Source organism: Tenrec ecaudatus, assembly GCF_050624435.1.
Source record: "Tenrec ecaudatus isolate mTenEca1 chromosome 5 unlocalized genomic scaffold, mTenEca1.hap1 SUPER_5_unloc_4, whole genome shotgun sequence".
NCBI classification, from domain to species: Eukaryota; Metazoa; Chordata; class Mammalia; order Afrosoricida; family Tenrecidae; genus Tenrec; species Tenrec ecaudatus.
The window spans coordinates 558,104-575,742 of record NW_027457602.1 but is presented as its reverse complement, the minus strand read 5'-3'; the positions used below and the strand labels follow the sequence as shown (position 1 = coordinate 575,742).

At 46.0% G+C, this 17,639-nt stretch overlaps 1 long non-coding RNA gene across 5 annotated transcripts in view; it reads right to left on the bottom strand.

Annotated features, from left to right (window-relative positions):
- Nucleotides 1–2,787: 2,787 nt before the first annotated feature.
- The window catches only part of LOC142435873 (uncharacterized), a 375,388-nt gene continuing 360,536 nt past the window's right edge, over nucleotides 2,788–17,639 (bottom strand). For 4 of the 5 annotated variants that reach the window (XR_012781625.1, XR_012781626.1, XR_012781627.1 and 1 more), the window contains 2 exons: nucleotides 11,302–11,356; nucleotides 2,788–10,141 (listed from right to left, as the gene is read on the bottom strand). This is a non-coding gene — a long non-coding RNA (uncharacterized LOC142435873). The remainder of the gene's footprint in view (nucleotides 10,142–11,301; nucleotides 11,357–17,639) is intronic. The other variant, XR_012781628.1, reaches the window with a different exon arrangement.

The following is a 17,639-nucleotide window of genomic DNA, read 5'->3' as shown; positions in this document are numbered from 1 at the left end:
CATGCCCACATTTGCTTATGCACCCGCTTTGTCTTCAGCGATCATGTTGGGGTAGGCTGGTGTGCTTTTTCCATGTGGGCTTTGTTGTTTCTTAGCTAGATGGCCCCTTGTTTATCTTCCAGTCTTTAAGACCCTGGACACTATATCTTTTGATAGCCGGGCCCCAGGGTGCTTAACCAATACACCACAAGGGTTCATTAGCATGTGACTTATCTCCTGCCATTCACACTAGATGCTCAAAATAGCAGGAAACCAGGTTTCTCCTTTGTGGACACACCAGGTACTGACAGAACCAAGAACAGAGACATGCTTAGTTATATATCTTGACTATCATTAGCATATTATATGCCAGGCAATCTGTAAGCCTTCGCTCCCCTGACCTCTCACAGCCTCGGTAAATTGAAGCTAATAAAAGTAGTGCTCTCACAAGCTTGGTAGGAGATTAAACAACTCACATAAGGGTACACAGCCTATCAACGAGGAGGCGAGATGAGGCAGTGTGTGGCTGCTGAACCCACACCCTTCACAACACCTCCATTAAAATGACTGAGGGCTATGAGGAACCAGACAGAAGCAGGTTCACAGCCCAGATTGAGTCAATTTAACTGCCTATTGTGCCTGACCCTTCTATCTCTGATCTTAGAAATGGGGTTAACAACAACAAAACACTGTAGAAGAAATGTCCAGCAGATGACAGGCACGCGATTAAACAACAAAAAATAAATCACTTAAGTTGAAATTCGAGCTCCTGGAAACCCCTCACATGCGTGCAGAGAAGGATTGGGCCCCATGTGGTGTTTCCAGTGCCCCCGTCCTTCCCCCCTAAAATGAGCAGTTGATAAGGTAATGCCTGGATTGTCCCAAGCCCCAGACTGTGGAGAACTAAAGGAAAACCCAGCATTATGAATCTTTGAGCACAGCCCTGCTGGGAAACCGCCCTGCAGTCACTTGTTGAAGACTGGAGGAGGGACAAGAGTAGGGAGAAGAACGAGGACTGAATGTGACACATAAGCAGGGGTGGCCTACATTCCATAAAGGAAAAAACTCAAGGTCTGCTTTTCTGGTGCCGGAAAGTTAAAACCCATCTGGTGCAGTTGAAAAGGTGTGTGTGTGTAGTGGGGGGGGGGGGTGTTAGGGAGGAGGGGCGATGAGTCCAAAGGATGAACTCCATCTGCAATTGTGTCCTCAACTGCTTTCCCCTGCTAGCCACACGATATTTGTGGCTGGCCTGCCCTGCTTTTGTTATCAAGCCCAGAGAGGGCAAGAGACTAGCTCGAAGTCACACTGCAAGTTGGCAGCAGAATCAGGCCGAGAACTCTGGATGCTTAGAAAGCTTCACACAGACCTGAGAAAGTACCAAGGGAAGACCTGTTCGCTAACTGGGCAGCACTCACTGCATGCCAGCGCTGTTCCAGTGCCCCAGCCAGGGCATTGCTCCCTGTGTCCGTGTGTCTTCAGTGATGCACACAGGTGACGGATTGGCTTTTAATAGCATGCTTGGAAGGTTGAGGCCACCCAGCGGCACGTAGAAAGAAGGGCCTGCAAATCTACTTCAGACCAAGCAGCCTTTCAAGACCCTGGGGAGCACAGTTCTTCTTGGACACACAAGGAGGCCAGGAGTTGAAGTTGATTCCATGATGTAGTTGATTCCATGGTTCTAGCTATACCTAGAGTCACATCCACATTCATGTTTATATCTCTTCACTCCATGGGGTGTTCATGGCTCCAACTCTTCTGAAGCAGACCACCAGGATTTTGTTTAAGAGGCCTCTGGATAGGTTTGAACTGCCAACCTTTTAGTTTGTAGCTGAGTGCTAAACAACTTGTGCCATGCAGGGTGCTAAGCTCAGAAACTCAGTCGGTGCTTCATGATCTCAGTTGGAATTATAGAGAGGGTCAGTGATGACCCATTGACTGCTGGGTAATTGTTGATGTAGTCTCCCTGTGCAGACATGTAAAGTACCTGAAAACTTAAAATCCAACTCATTGAGTGCATCATCCTGCCGTGCGCCAGCCCAGCAGCATGCTCTGCTGGGGACATTTGGCCATGCCTGGAGACATTCTGAAGAAGGGAGTCCCACTGCCATCTAGTGGGCTGAGACCAGGGATGCTCGCTTAGCATCCTGGTGCAGGGAACAACACAGCCCCACAAGAAGGATGTTGGCCAAAATGTCAGCAGAGCTGCCACTGGGAAAATGGTCTAGTCCAAGCGCTGACCTTCGTAGGGGAAGAAAGCCAATCCAGAGCAGCTAAGTGACCTGCTGTGGGTTGCACAGCCTGATTCCAAGCCCAGTACTATACCCAAAGCTGTTACCACGCCCAAAATTAAACAGCAATAGCTGCCCAAAGGCCTCTTAGTTTGAGGACCAAGTAAGACAGTAAATGAGAAAGCCCTTTGACAAATGTGGCATGCTGCACAAACATGAGATGTTATTACCCAGGATCTTTTGATATATGTAAATAGATCTTGTACCAGGTCAGTTAATTTTCCAACTGCTCTATCTGAGCTTTCAGATGGCAGCACCTCTGTCCAACCCAGGAAAGGACTCCTGTGCATGCTGAGCAGCCCTGGAAAGCCTCATGCCTGGCTTCTCCCACCCCTCAGCTAATCTCCAAATGATTAATAAGGGCTCTCACTATGTTGTGGCTCCCAGCTGACAGATACTAGGCTATCAATGCATTCGTATCACCTCCTTCATGCCAGAGGGACTCAGTTATTCGAGGGGTTCCAAGGAGGACCCAGCCTGAAAGAGAAACGGGCGAGAGAGAGGAGCGAGACCAAGCAGATTCTTGTCAAGGTCTGAGTTTATTGCTACACAAGCCTCTCTATAAAGGGTGAGGCAAACAAGGGAGTTCAAAGGGGAGATAAAAAAAAGGAAGGGCGGGGGTGTAGAGCACACAGGGCAGGCGGCCGCAAGTCTGCAGTTGGAATGTCCGGTGCTGGAGCAGACAAGGGTGGGCCATCTGGTGTGTGTCAGGGTAGAGATAAGGTTGAGGTGACGTGGCTTTAGCCCTGCTGGGCAGGCAATATGGCCTTGGTTTTGTCAGGCTGATTATGTCCGGTTCCCAACATGAGAGAAGCCAGGAATATCTCCTCTCACAACTGTGCAGCAAACGAGATCAGATCTCCCAATCTGATTTTCAGCCCTCCTGTCTTTCCAAGTGAAGTGGATGGTCCATTTCACGTTGTCTCAAGTCTTTGCACATTGCATGCCAACATTGCGACACAGGGCGCGGCTGTGGGTCTTAGTAGACAAAGCCCCCACCCAGAACCCTGCCCCCAGAGCTCCTTAGTCACCCTTCACAACGCAGGTCCAGGCCGGGCTCCACACTGCAAGGCGATCAACCCTGACCCTCCAGTGTGGCCGTCCTCACACGCTCCCACATCCACCTAGAAGGACTGGAGATGAGAGATTCCGGAAGCTCCCTGCCTCATCTGCCTCCCTCCCCAGAGTGACAGAGCAACTGTAACTGATTAGGCAGGATGCAGCCTCATTCCCAGTCCCCACCCTCTCTGGGAAAGCAGGGCTGTCTGGCACGTCATCCAAGGCCTTTCCCCTGTGATCTCATTACTGAGTAGCTGCTCCTCTACCACCCACCTCCGTCACCTCATCTAAATACAGGGGAGATGAGTATGTCTTCTTTGCTGCTCCTTCCCTGAGTCCACCCCAGGAGCTCCCTGAACAGATCATCAATCACTTCTCATTACACCTGCAGCAGCCGTCAGATACTGCTGAACAGAGACAGGCGCCTCCCCTGCTGCTGCCAGGCTCCAGTGCACATGTGCACACACACGTGCACACACATTGTACAGGCCCACTCACATGGACACACAAGCATGCACACCCATGTGCACAAACTTTGTTCAGAGGTGGGAATTCTGCCCATTTTAGCCTCTAATATTGCAATCAGAGAGTGATAGAACAATGAAAGATGAAGGTGGATGAAGGAAGATCTATTTATTCCCTTACTTGTTACATAACCATTCAGGGCTCTTTTTTTATCCGTACAAACACACCACCACCACCATCAACAATCATCAAGTAGCTGTCATGTATGCAGTGCTGCCCTATTCAAGGCGGTGCTGAGTATGTGAGGAGGATTCTCTCTAAAGCACAGCTCTGAGGAAGTCTGTCTCCTTCGCACTTTTACACACGCTGGGAGAGGAGCCTGCAGGAGGCTCCGTGCGTTGGGTGAAGCCACACGATGAGTGAGGAGACCGAGTGTGAAGCCAGGGGAATGAGAGCGCAGAGTTCACCACTTCACCACCATGCTGGTGTGCACAATCGATGAAAGGGTGGCTGCCAGCTGCAGGACAGAAAAAAAGTAAAGCATGTAACTTGTGGTTTTAGCTCTGGCTTACTTCCAAAAGGAATTGTTTTTGTTGTTCTAAAAAGCTTTATACCAAAAAAAAAAGAAAGCTTTTTACCTCTATAAAAACAAAAGGCTACTGCTGTCAAGCACCTTCAGACTCAAGCCAGAGGAGAGCTCTCCCAGTGGGCTTCCAAGCTGTAAATCTTCACAGAAACACAGTACCTCCTGTGGAGTAGCTGGTTGGTTCAAGCCAGCAACCTGGCAGTTAACAAGTATGTCCCTTGTACCTGTAATACCTGTATAAAGTGTATTAAATATGAACTACTCCTGGTGTGTAATTTTAAATTGAATTATTGTGCCTGGAACTTTTTTTTTAATAGCTAAGAACGGTGAAATCAGACTCCTTTAGATGTTATGAGAAGAATAGACACTACACAGGGCTTGGACCCAACCCAGCTTAATTCAAAGGAAGGCAGATTTATTTTCTTCTGCTTCCCAGAAGGTTCCTCAGCAGAACGTTTAGCTATGGAAATTGTTTAGCTATGGAAAAGAGCAATCTCCTCTTGGGAAGATTCTGGTAGAAAGGGGCTTTGGTTACATATCCAGCTCAACCCAGCCCCAGAGCCCTCGTCATGTTTTATTTTGTTTTGCCCTTGACACTGATTGTCTTGGGAACTGTGGCCCCCGAGCAATGGCCAGGAAGTCAGGTCTTCTTGATGTAAATCCTCTAATATCCCCTACAATGATTTTCAGTGCCAATGGTAAGGCCCGCCTAGTGGCTGCCACATGCCCCTGAGCAGACACGTCAGAGCAGATGAGAGCATGAGACAGCATTTAAGAGAATGGTAGGCTGGCCTTGACTTAGCTGTTTGGCCTCTCCTCAGAAGTCATTTGTGACACTGACTGTCATGGGTTTCATTAAGAACAAGTCTATCTCTACCAAAGAAAACTGCAAGGTAAGAGGACTTTCAGCTCCAGCTACATATGTCTCCAAACTTACTTACATATTGTCCTGTTTTCAGAAGAAAAAAAATTTACTCAGTGCCTCCCGGGCAAATAAAAACTTTGGTACTACAACCTACAATCCCAGATAAAGTGTAGGTATCTGCTTTGGCAGCTCCCCTGGATCGAGCTGCTCCAGTAGCTCTCCACAAAAACCCTGTGAAGAGATGATCAGGCAGGATAGCCTAGTCTGTTCTGCAGAAAGAAGCTACCCCTGGAACCTCAGGGGCTTAAAATCTAGAAGTTTATTCTTGTTCATGCAAATTCTGACACTGGAAGGGCAATTCTACAGGGTGTTTGTCCTGCACACCGTCCGTCAGTGATTCGGGCTGCTTCACAAATATGGTGCCACCAGATCAAAAGGTGGATTCCAGGTCATCACAGAAGAGGAAGAGAGAAGTGGGGGTTGTGGATCAGTCTTTACATGCTTTGACACTTTAGTTGACATAGATCGCTGGATAGGGCTGCTTATATAAAGGTTATCAGTTCAAACCACCTAGCTGTACCACAAAAGGAAGGAGTCATCTGTTTTCATAAAGGGTACAGCCTAGCCAACCTCGTGCAACAATTGTACTCTGTACCACAAGGGGTGAGCATGAGTCAGAACTGACTTGAAGGCAACAGGATTTGGGTTTTTTTTTGTTTGTTTGTTTGTTTGTTTGTTTGGTTGGTTGATTGGTTTGGTTTGGTGAGTGGGAGGTGGTTCTACCTACAGCATATTAGTCTGAAGTAGTCACTTTAGGTTTTTTTGTTTGTTTTTTGAGAGATGTGGAAAAGCTCATTGGCTTTAATGGGGAGTTAACTCTGCCGCAGACGGCCTCCTCAAAATTTCCCTCCCGCTTCAGAAACTAGCAGAGATTTTCAATGAAGGAGCCTGCTGGCACCCGCTGGACATCTCCTTGCAAGATCAGTCCTTTGGAGCCATTGGGAGGGAGAAAAAAGAGACTTTTATTCCTGTAAAGAATTCCAGCCCCAGAAATCCTGAGGGGGAAATTCTGCCCTGTCCTCTCGGGTCACTATGAGTCCGAATTGAATTTATGGCTATGAGTTGAGTTGTAATTCCATTCACTTACTGCTATTGACAGGTTGCTAGATTAGGGCTTGTCTTCCCAAATGCCAGCACTAAACGAAATTGAGCTGTCCAGGCCACAACAAAGGGGTTGGAAATACATCAGGCACACTCATTAGACACCTATGGCAAAATTCAGAACTGAGCATGCTCTGACCCAAGTCATGTAGACCCAGGTGGAAGGTCCACCTGGTCATACAGAATAGGACTTCACAAAAGTGCACCGAAATCAACCAATACGATCGACCAATGTCCTCCAGTGGTGTTGGGAGGTGATAGAAGTAGGCCTGGGCTCCTTGTCACCCTCCCTTGTTCACGTGCTCTGCAAGTGGAGGGTGAGGCCCTTGGGGGTTCCTGCCGTGGCTCCTCAGCTGGTTCTGCACTCCTGCTCAGGTATTCCTCCCATGAAACCGCCATATTCAGCTGCAAACTTTCCCCACCCCTGCCATGCAGCCCGGCGTGCTTTCCGGAGATACTGGGGACTTTTGGGGACTGCGATACCTGAAACTTTCTTCCATAACATTCACTTGGATTTACAAAACTGCTTCTGCCATATGAATTCTTTCAGCGTTGCTAAGCAAGAACTGAGGTCAACCACCCCAGAAACCTAACACTATCAAGTCAATTCTGACTTATATCAATCTAGGGGGTCCTCAAACTATGGCCTGCGGGCCGCATGGCCCTCAGAGGACATTTATTCAGCACGCCGGGTGTTTTTGCCCCGTTTTTTTAAACTTCAAATTAGGTATGTGCAGTGCGCATAGGCATTTGTGCATAGTTTTATTTTTAAACTATCATCCGGCCCTCCAGCGGGTTTGAGGGACAATGAACTGGCCTGCTGTTTAAAAAGTTTGAGGACCCCTGAAAGGACAACGTAGAACTATGCCTGTGGGTTCCCGAAGTTCTAAATCTTTACAGGAGCTGAGAACCGCATCTTTCTCTGTGAGCCACTAGCGGATTCCAACTGGCCGGCCTCATGGTCACACACATTCCACCAGGCTCCTTGAGCCTTAACTTGATAATTTAATGAAATGATACTTCTCCAAGTCACACTGTATCATGGTCTATAATCTTGCTATTCTAATATCAAATTTAAAATAAGGAATATAGTTAAGCTCCAAATCCATAAGCAATAAGATCATTGAATCTCTTTGGACACTATTACTTAAAAAAAGAAAAAACTCTGTTCAATTATTTTCAGCACAGAAAAGCTTCCAGCGTTTACAGCTTAGTATTTAATTGCTTTTTCTCTTCTTCTTTTGCATTGGTGAATCATTTTGAGCTTATAATAATGTCAAAATAATAGTTTCCAGAGCCTCCAGGCATTCACTGTGTAATGATCATTTAAAAGATTTCTTGGTTAGAGGGTCCTCAAAAGAATAAAAAGCGTGTCCGCATCCCTGGTCATTTCTATATTCAAAAGAAGAAATTGCTCATCAAATGCTACAAGCCAATTTCTTTCTTCAGCCAAACTGCCCATTTTAGCATCACTGAATTAAGCAAATGGTTCTACATTTCAAAGTCAACAATGATACTCTTTTCCCTTTAACACGAGCATCTTAAACAGCTCAAAAAGTAGTCGAGCTCTTTATTATGGCTTTTCCTGAGAAAGCTGTTTCGTTGTTTATTTTATTTATTCATCTAGACTTTCATGTTAAGATTTGTGTATTTTAAGTTCTGCTAGTCAGGACATTTTAAACGGAGCCAGATTTTTTTTTTATACTTTGTCTTTTAAAATATAATGAGACTGAGCAGTACATCCCTTAATAAAATATAAAGTCTTCCTATTTCTGTTTGTTTGTAATTTCCCTAAGGATAACTCTTAAAGTAGTAAAACCAAAACCCCCCATAATGAATTACATTTGGTCTACTGGGGGTTGTGGCCAACCTTTAGATAGAAAAATCCAGAGACTCCCTTCTGCATCTCCTTTCCCAACCAAACCCCGGTGGCTGGAGGCCGGAAGGAAGAAAGAGGCTGGGCTGCTGGGGCAGGGTGGGGAAGGGGTAACCTTGCAGATTATTTCAAATTCTACTCTGAAGGCAGAAAGTTATCCCAATGAGATAGCTAGAGATTCACTTCCTTAGAAAAAGATTGAAATTAATGTGTCCCTTAGAAAAGCCAAAGGAAAAAAGTCGTTATTAATTTAGGCAATTGAAGAACTTTGAAAGCCATGTCTAGTACATAAAAACACCTGTCCCTAGAGCCCATCGGCCTAGGAAACTGAATTTTTATACCATGTAAAATAAAGGAAGGTCATTTCTTAGACTTGCTCAACAGAAGATTGTCATTTTAAACCGGTTACTGTAATGAGAAGCTGGGTTTTCGTAAAAAGGACTGAATGCTTGAGTCAGTGTGAAATGAAATTAGAGATGCATGTTCTGCGCATGGCAGCATTTCCGGAGGAGTCTGTGTTCCCGTGACTGCTCTCAATCTGTCTCGTGCCTTCTGGGAAACTCACAGCGTGGTGCCCACATCTAGTCTCTCGGACTTTCTTGCCAGCTTTGGAAAGGTGTTGAGTCTGTTGGATCTACTGCACAGAGACAGCATGCAAGTGGACCCTTCCCACATTCCTCAGAGAGCAGCCCCCCAGTGTAAAGCTGTGGGTGAGGTTTGATGACCTTTGCCCCTTCATCATCCCGCATTCTTTGACGGACCCAAGCGCTCCCCCGAGGCATTACCGGAGAAGCAGCTACCCCATAGTTTCCAGATGGTGGGTATCAGCCTGTGTGCTCATTGGGATTGCCAGAGAGCTGTCCAAAAGACATCTTTGTCCCATCTCCACTGAGTCCGATTTTATTGGTCTGGAATGCAGCCTAGGTGCTTGGATTTTTTTCTCTCTCATAAGTTTTTATTGTGAATTGGGTGAAGGTTTACCAAGATCATCAGTTTTTTATTCAACAATTCATACACATTGTGTTTTATGCCACTTATTGCAATCTCCACAATATAATATGACTTATTCCACTCCCTACTTATGTCTTCTGTTTCCCTTCCTCCTCTCTTCCTACCCTTCTGAACTTGGGCCTTGGATTAATACTGCCCTTTTGAGATCAAATGGTTTGCTGTTTTCAGGTTTGTGTGCCTCACTTGTGTAATTGCTCCCATTATAGACCAATCTATTATTTGGCTGAATATTGAACCACAGGTAGGAGTTCATTTTCAAACTTAGTGAATAAGGACCATCATTTCAGAGGTTCTGTTAGTCCCTATCCAGCCAATAAGCCTGGTCTCTTTTATGACTGTGAATTTTGCTTCACTATCTAGGACCTTTTGATGTGATCCCTTTCAAAGAAGTTGGAATTGATAGTTGGAGATCATCTAGTTATTCTGTGCTCAGAGTCATGAAGTCTAATGTTCATGTGGTCCACTCACCACTCTTTCCTCCAGAGTGAGGGTGACAATACTTGCCACCTAGATGGCCACTTGTGAGCTTCTGAGATCCAGCTGCTACTCACCAGCGTGGATGTCGACCATAGTCTTTACAGTCTAGGTAATGACAATTGTCCTTGGTGTCCTTCACAACTATAATCCCCAGCCCCCAAGCCCAATAAAGCACTCCCTCCAGTTGTTCGGTTATGCCTAAGGAGTTTTGATAACTTCATCTTCTGTGTGCTCCGGAATATTCAATTCCCTGGATGATCAGAATGGTCAGTCAGGGCTCAGAATCTTGGTGTTAAGGCTCCTGGTGAGATCCTGGCACATCAGACACAGAGGTTGTGAGGCTAGAGGATGGGCAGAAGGGGATCATACTGAGTCTAACAAGGAAAGAAAAGGAAATGAAGGATATAAGCAATTAAAAGCAAGCGCATAAATAGATACAAATACACAGATGGCCCTTGCAACATTATTCCCAATCTCGCAAACGTGTCAACGGTCTAAATACCCATCAATAGGTGAATGGATAAGTCAAACATGTTGCCTATGGTATATACAATGGACTACTACTCAGCCATAAAGAGAAATGAACTCTTGACACAGGCTACAAGAGGAATGAACCTCATAAGCATTATGCTGAGTGAAATAAATCAGCTTCAAAAAGGACACATTTTGCTTAATTCCACTTACAAGAAATATCTAGGCTAGGAAAATGAATAGAGACAAACATATCCCAATTGTTTCCAGGGATAGGTAGGAAGGTAAGTATGGTTGTTACATAATGCCATGTCAATTGGACAAATAAGTGAGGTGGAGTCTTTCTTATACCTATATGAGTGTCCTTGGATTTATTTCTCTAGTCAACCCAGCCTAACCCAGTAGGGCCTGGAGGGGAAGTGCCATCCCTGAGACGATACTGAGCTTCCATAAGGGTGATGACATAATTTTGGAATGGGTAAGGATGATAATATGAACAACATGCAGAATGCCACTTAGTTATAATCTTGTAGAGCGTGGAAGTGACGAATGTTTTGATGCATGTATATTTAGTACGATTTTTAAAGAGTGTACGCAAAAGAGCAATATGGCAAGTCTGTGTTGCCATTTGCTGTTGCTCAGCTAAAAGCGATTCGGGCCTGTGTAGTCCAAAGGGAACCACAGAGGCTCAGGAGGAAAGCTGGTACCATCTCCAACTAAGACTTGTCTGACCAAATGCAGAGTCTCCCTTCAAGTAACTGACAGGTCAGAGGCAGCTCATCTCTGCTGCAGAAGCAATGATTTGTCTCAATTCCCAGACCACTGTCACAACCATGTCTTGTTGCCCTCGGTGCCCCCCTTCCCCACCACAATAAGTCACTAGAAAGCCATGCTTCATTTAAAAACAAACAAATAAACCCCTTCTGCCTCCATCCTGGCACTGTTTCAGCTTATTTAGCATCATAACATATGTCATCTGTTTCCCTAAACAATCTAACATGGACATGGCACGATGGGACTGATGAGTTAGGCAAATGAGAACCAGCCTGCCCTCTGAACACACACGATGGCATTTGACTTGCTGTCAGTAGATGCTGTCGCGTTTCTTCTCCTCTTTCCTGGAAAATAAATACAGAAAAGAAAGAGGACATGAAAAGGGCTGCAAGATGTTTAGCTCTGGTCTTTCTAGAAAGTGTAGAAAAAAAGTATGTGACCCCTGCCTGCCTTTAGATGCCCCACTCCTCTGGCTAACAAGGATTGCGCACTGACCATGGACAAGACATCTGGATCTGGGGGGAGGATATAACAATTGCCCCCACCAGCAAAGAGTTTCCAGATTTACGGGACTGCACAGGCCAGGGAGCAGCTCATAAAAAGAACAAGAAGAATCGCAAAGGAGGGTGTGCTCCAGCACCACTTCGTCCAGCTGCAGACACATGAAGGCAAAGTTTCCTTTGCTTTCAGTCAAGTTTATGATTTCCGCGGCATCCCTTACCAACACCTTCACAAAGATCTAGGTTCTTGGGTTGTTTCGTTCCAGGGCGGACATCACCTTGGTAAAGCCACACTCTAAGGACAGCTCATGGTCCAAGAATTCCACCTATATGTTTTGAAAGGGGCCATGTTAAAACCCCTGGCTCAGACTTTCAGGACTGGGCACAATACAGCAAACCCACCATGGGGACAGCAGGATTTGGTAACACTCTCATCTCCATCACAACCTGGACCTGGCAAAGCTATTTTCTTCCACTCACCATCTTTCAATCAATATTTACTCAGCTATTAGTTGCTCCCCAGGCTCAGCATCAGAAAAGTGTTCAAACGTTACCTAATTGTCCATCTAATGGTAGAGGTCTGTGCAAGGGATATGAGAGCAAGAGGCTCAGAGATGATCAGTGGGTAACGAGAGAGGGATTCACCTTTATCATTTGTAGAAAGCCCCTGGCAGACTTTCCCTGGAGCAAGCAAATAAAGCTGCTCCCGGCTCAGCTCCATTCCTGATCTGGTCTTGCCATGAGACTATCCAGGCTTTGTCCCAACCCCACGTTCTGGAAACCACGAGTGGAAGGAGGTGGATCTTGGGGATACCATGGAAAAGAATGGGCATTGCACAACACTTCATTGTACTCATATGGAGCTTATACAAAGGCCAAGAGATAGAACCAGGTGAGACTGTGAACAGGACAAGGTGATACTGCATGGTTTAAAATCAGAAAAGGTGTGCATCAGGGTTGTATCCTTTCACTGTTTTTATTCCATCTGTATGCTGAGCAATTTATACAAGAAGCTGGCCTATGTGAAAAAGAACATGGCATCAGGATTAGAGGAAGACCCAAGTAATGTCATTAGGAACATTTTCTCACTAAAAATTTTAGGTCATGGCATCAAAAAAGTGTCATTTTAACCTAAATGGGTTTTTAGACCAGTGAAATAACAGCGAGAGTGAGTCAGCATTGTGCACAGAATTGAGCGATACTGGTTCTTTGGGAAATTCATAATCCAACACTGACACTGCTGAGATAAAGGATGACAGTGAGGAAGATTCTACACCTGAGCTCTGTGATGGGCCAACGTGGTGCTCTACTCTCTTCAGGAATGGATGAGCCAGCTCCACCAAGATTCCCCTTTACTGGAGCACCTGCTATGTATGTAGACGTTGAACACAAGAACGCTTTGGCGTTCCTACAATGATTTCTGACCGATGAGGTCATCGAAAAATTGATTATGATAGCCCGGAGGTTTACTTTCAGGTTTTAACCCCTCTTCAGTTAATTTCTGTGCATGGGGGAAGGTTTGGGGCTTGCTTCATTTTCCTACATACGGTATCTCAGTTTGTCCAACACCATTTGTTGAGCAAGCAGAATTTGTCCCTTTGGATATTTCTGTGTCCTTTTTCGAAGGCTAGTTTCCTGTTGACTGGTGAATATATGTGTAGCTTTTCTGTTCGAATCCATTGATCTATATACCTCTCAGTGTACCAATACACTGCTCTCCCTTAGGGAAAAACAACAACAAAAGTTGTATGAGCCCCTATATAATGATTTTTTTTAATGGACGATGAACTATTTTCCAGGCCAGCACTATCCTATGTTTGAGCACATTGCTGCAGCCACTGTGTCAATCCATCATGCCTTATAGCCTGCGGTACTCATGTTCAGGTATAGTGTTCTGCCATTCACAAGGTTCACACTGGCCAGTTCTTTCAGAAGTGGAAGACCAGGTCCTCCTCCCTCGTCTCTCTGTCTGGAAACTGCTGAAGTCTACCTGCAGTGAGTGACCCAGCAGGCATTTGAACTACTGGCTGCAAAATTTCCACCATTACAGCCAAATGCAGGCCACCATAGTACAACAGACAGTAATAGCATCTTAACACCACACAAAGGCTCCTCCCTGGGGAGACCACGTGTTCAGGCAATTGCTGCTGTTACACATGTAAGTGGGGGCTACATGAAGTCGCACCATCTCCTGTGGCCCTTCCAGGAACAGGCCATTCTGCTGTTGTTTCTACTGGACTTAGGCTCAGCTGCCAACCTGCCCTCTGCACGCATTCTTCTCCTTACCCTTCCATGTCACCTTCTCTTTGCCCAAGTCAATACTGCTGGTCAGTCACCTACTGGTGGATGCTTGCTTCTGAAGTTTCTGAACCACATTTCCCCATGGTTATGAGACATTGCTGCTGCCACTGCGAGCATTTAACAGGTTACTTTACACCTTCAATGAGAAATCTAGGGGAATAGAAAGAAAGCTTCTTCTTTCTCCCAAGGAGTGGGTGGTGGTTTTGAACCGTTTCCCTTGAGGTTAGCAGCCCAATGTGTAACCCACTACACCAGTAGAGCCTTGGTGGCACTGTCCAGCAATTATTAGACTGCTAAATATGAGGTCAGGGTTTCAAACCTACCAACTTCTCCTTGGGAGAACGATAAAGCTGTTCCCATAAAAGGCTGACAGCTCCAGAAGCCCTCTATAGGGTGGCTATGAGTTGGAATTTTGCGGTCATTTAGGGCTTTTTGGTGGCATGTGATTTTTTAGGGCTTTTAGGTTGTTTGTGGACGTTCAAGGTGTGTTTGGGGCATTCGGGTGGTTTGGGGTTTTTAGGGTGTTTTATAAGATTTTAGGGAGTGTTTAAGGGATTTAGGGGTGGTTTTTTAGAGTGTATAGGTATTTTTCAGCACAATAGGGTGTTTTTAGTGATGTTGCAGAGTTCCTTAGGGATTTTAGGGTATTTTTAATATTATATGTGTTTTTTTCCCCCAGCATTTTAGGTTTTCTTAGGGCTTTCATGGTGTTTTCAGGGCATATATGGGGTTTAGGAATGTTTAGGGTTTGGGAATCTTCTAAGGATGATTTTTGGAAGTTTCACATGTTTGGGTGGGCATTTGGTGTTTTTTTGTGGCTTTAGAGTGTTTATGGGATCCTGTCAATTTGCAGCTTTAATTCCGCAAAGAAAAGTCAGACAGCAAGCCAGAAAGGAGCAGGAAATGAAGGGGAAGCCCAGGCCACATGTTACAGCTGCCAAGTCCGGAGAACCTAGGTGTGGTCGTTGGCTACCTGGGACCGGGAGTGGGGCTGTGCTCCTGCCCAAGGGTGCTAGGGAGTAAACCAATCTCAGCTGGACGTTTGGCTTTTCTACTAATTAGCCGACTCCATGAACTTTCCCAAGGGCAGCTGGCGAATTGCCAGGGGAACCCAGCTAGACCCCCCACACAAAAGCACAGGGATGGTTACAGGAACAGGAGGTTTCACACAGTGGATGTGCAGGGCTTGGGGGCCAAGGTGAGGAAGGGGCAGCAATAAGGCCTGGTCCCAAATAATCAGACACTGAGCAATAAAAGTACAAGGACTGCCAAGAGAACATGGGGACAAAGGATGGCTGGACTTCATTTGATATCTTTGGACGTGCTGTCAGGAGAGACCAGTCCCTGAAGGGACATCAAGTCCATGAAGGACATGATGCTTGGCAAAAAGTGGAGGACGGGCAATAAAACAGCTCGAACCAGTGGCTACACCAGTGGGCATAGTAACAATGGTGAGGATGGTTCGAGACCTGGCAGTGTTTTATTTTACTGCTTGTGTTTTTCTAGAACTGTCTTTCCTGGATGCACGAGGAAGGATAACTGTGCTTGTGGGAAGCAAATGCACAGTGGGCAGCGCTTTGGCCAACATAGGTACACCACCGGCACACAGTGCCCCCTTACTTGGCATCCAAAGTGACAGGGTTTGTCTTTCCCCAGAGCTCTCCAGCCCTGGGGGAAGCGGCCCTGCCTTCGGCGCACCGCCAGGGGGCAGCACTGCTGCTCTCTCACTGGCTACATCTGTGAGGACCCAGAGAGCAGCTCCTTTCTGCTGCTCTCCTCTCAGACTTCTGCCAGAAGCCTTGGCTCGTCCTGGATCCTCCCTTGATTCCCACTCTGCACCTTTGGGGATGCCCAGCCCATTAACTCTCTCCCATCCTTCCTTGCTGCCTCTTGTCCAGATGCCTGAGCTGGGCTTCAAGTAGTTGTAATGTTATGCTTAGGTGAGATGTGTTCAGCTTGTTTACTGTCTGTATACAAGAAAAGAGTGCAGCCCAAGACATCCACCCTTTTGTTCCTCTATGGAAAGCCTGTTACGTGTCATCGTCTTCTCTCTGTGCAGTGCTTTCCTCTGCTGCTGATGCTTTTACATGAAATAGGACTCGGTGTGTCACCGCTACAGGAAATTATCTCTGAAAAAATAATATGCCCAGAACTCAGAAACAGTGTCAGCTTGCATCTGGCATCATGGAAGCATCATGGGTGTGTTTCCATTCATTCGCTCCTGAGTGTCACATGTTAAACTCAGTGCATAGCATAAACAGCAGCAGGCACAAACTGAGACAAAGCACACCCTTTGCTGTGAAGCACATTCCGACTCCTGGCTGCCCCTGTGCCACAGAGTAGAACTGCCCCGCAGGGGCTCCCTAGCTGTCATCTTTACAGAGGCACATGGCCACACCTCCCTTTTGGGAAGCCACTGGGTAGGTTTGAACTTCAGGGTTGTAGTAGTTGATGTTGTAGAGCCCTGGAGTCAGTTCGGATTCATAGGGGCCTGTGCACTAGAGAGAGAAACAAAGCCCAGTCCTGCGCCATCCTCGCACTTGTTACTGTATTTGAGCCGATTCTCGCAGCCACGGTGTCAATCCACCTAAGTAAGGGTCTTCCTCTTGTTTGCTAACCCTCTGCCAAAAATGACGCCCTTCTTGCAGGACTGGTTCCACCATAGTAATATGTCCAAAGTACCTGAGACAACGTCTCCGCATCCTCTTTCAGATCTCCTGCCTTTAGTTTGTCAGCTCACTTCGATGAAGTCGATGCTGAGCCATAGCGACTCTATGAGATCAGAGCAGAACTATCTCTGTGGGTTTCCCAAAGGCTAACTCTATGGGAGTAGAACGCCTCATCCTTTTCTTCTGAGGACTGACTGGTGGTTCCCCACTGCTGACATTACAGTTGACACCCAAGGCATAAGGTACTATGCCACCAGAAGTCCCTTGCCCCTGTGCAATAACCAACACCACCTACACACAAAACCCACCCCTTCTCTGTCAGTTGGATGTATGGTGATGGCTTGAGTTGCTATGAAATTGGAAGCTACTAGGGGGAACCCGACAAAAACTACAATTTTTTCAAAACTATGCATTTAAATTTTTTATCCCCTTCATAGTACTCTCCATTACACTTCACACATTTGTCTAATCTGTGATTACATTCTTGGAAACATTTTTCAAACTCAGCAGTTTGGGTGACACCCTTGTTTTTTCTCCCCCTCTTCTGTGTTGTCAAACCACTGTCCTTCATTCATGGAAACAGAAAGAAGTCACATGGAGTGAGTTCAGGTGATTAGGATATGAGGGACAAGAGAGGCATGCTTTTTGGGGGGATGTTTTCATACTGTTATTTCTTTTCTCTTTTTTTATAATCAATTTTTGGGGCCTCATACAACTCTTATCACAATTGATACATACATCATATTTGTACATTCATTGCCCTCATCATTCTGAAAACATTTGCTCTCCACTTAATCCGCTGGCATCAGCTGATAATTATTCCCCATCCCTCATGAACCCTGAATAATTTCTAAATTATTATTTTGTCATATCTTACACTATACAATATCTCCCTTCAGCCACTTTTCTGTTGTCTGTCCCCCAGGGAGATGGTTATATGTAGATCCTTGTAATCCGTTTCCCCTTTCCATTCCTCCCTCCCTCTACCCTCCTCGTATCGCCACTCTCACCACTGGTCCTGAAGGGATCATCCGCCCTGGATTCCCTGTGTTTCCAGTTCCTATCTGTACCAGTGTACATCCTCAGGTCTAGCTAGATTTGTAAGGTAGAATGGGGATCATTTTAGTTGTGGGGGAAGAAGCATTTAGGAGCTAGAG